The sequence below is a fragment of the Rhinopithecus bieti genome, unplaced genomic scaffold, assembly GCF_001698545.2.
Source record: "Rhinopithecus bieti isolate Rb0 unplaced genomic scaffold, ASM169854v2 scaffold_50877, whole genome shotgun sequence".
In the NCBI taxonomy this organism is placed as follows: Eukaryota; Metazoa; Chordata; class Mammalia; order Primates; family Cercopithecidae; genus Rhinopithecus; species Rhinopithecus bieti.
In genome coordinates, this window is record NW_016821745.1 from 2,070,594 (window position 1) to 2,072,191 (window position 1,598).

Sequence of the window (1,598 nt, forward strand, 5' to 3'; positions counted from 1 at the left end):
GACCTGAGACAGGTGTGGGGATGTGGGTGGGGTGACTGAGCACCGAGGGAAGGGCAGACAGGGCAGGTTTGGGGTGGGGTGGGGTGGGGCGGGGACCAGGAGAGGACCAGCTGTGCGGTGCAGGTGCAGCTGGCTCACTGGGAAGGGGCCCAGGTGCAGCACCTGCAGGGTGGGGCGGGTGTCTAGGGCGGTGCGGCCCGGAGACCTTTGTATGCCATTTCTCTGCTGCATGCCCAGCACTGGTGGAAGGACCCGGGAGGGGCCTGGGAGGAGGCAAGTGTGAGGCGGCACAGTCGGTCAGCTGGCATGGGGCCCATGCTGCTGCCCCTGGCTCTGCTGGCCCTGCTGCTGGGGCCTGCGCTGGCCCGGGGTGCCCGGGATCCGGAGGTGTTCTGTGGAGGTGAGTGTGTATGAAGGGGGTGCCACAGGGGTCCAGGGGCTTCCAGAGAGCCCAGTAAACCCCTCCCCAAGGGGGCCAGGCTGCTGGGCCACCGCCCTTCCCTGTTACCCAGCTCCTGGGTACTCAAAGAGAAGCCCTTTGGGGGTCCTTCTCAGCACCTCCAGGCCAGGCCCTGCGTCCAGTCTCGAGGGCAGCTGCTTTGGGGTCCCCTGGGTTCCAGCCTTGGCCCCGCTGTGCTCTGGCTCCATGAACTTGGACAGGCATTTCACCTCTCTGAGCTCACTTGGGGTGGGCTGGGGTCATGGCTCAGCCTGGCGGCCGGGGAAGGCACGCACCTGTCCCTGAGCCTTGGACGACATCTCTCACACGCCCGCTGGTTACGAGACATCAGTTAGTTACAATTGATTTAAAAACACACTCTCAGGTCTCCTGGCTAAAGCTTGCTCTCTTGATGCAGGAATTATGGGTGGCTTTTAGCTGATCAGAGAACAGAGGAAGAGCAGGCGGCCTCCATCGCGTGGGTTACAATGGGTGGTGTAAGAGCCTTGAGAGAATCGGTGGCCCCAGCGAGAAGGACAGGGCCCGCTGTGGCAGGGACTGAGCACATGGGAAGAAGAGGCTCTGAAGGCTGGGACAGAGCCCCTGATGCCTCTACTGACTGACCTCGGCTGGGTCTGGGTTGGGGGCCTCTGCTCTTTGCCTCTGCCTGTACTTCTCCTGGATGGCTGTTGGCTCCATGGTTGCAGGCAGGACTGAACAAGCTCTGCCTGGGCAGTTCGAGGCTGGCTCTCTTATTGGCGCTGGCTTCTCCAGCCTGGTTTTGGGACCAAGAGGGGGACAAGACAGGGGCGGTGGCTTCAGGTGTCCTGTTTGGGCACCAGGGCCTGGGGACAGGGTGTGGAGGGGAAGGCAGGGCTGGGAACCCACAGAGACTCTCTGAAACAAGGGCCCATCCCATGGGAGCTGCTAGAGGGGGAGTGGGCTGGGGCTGAGGTGTGAGAGTGGAGGGGCTGATGATGGAGGAGGTGTGAGTCAGGGTCTCCACAGGGGCTGTCGTGTCACTGGTGGGTGTCAGTTGAACCTTTTTCAAGAACCTTCCCAGAGTCAGTCCCCACATCCACTCCACACACTATCAGCAGGCACCCCCTGGGGTTTGGGTGATTGGAGATGAAGTCAAAGACACCCATCACCCAAAATA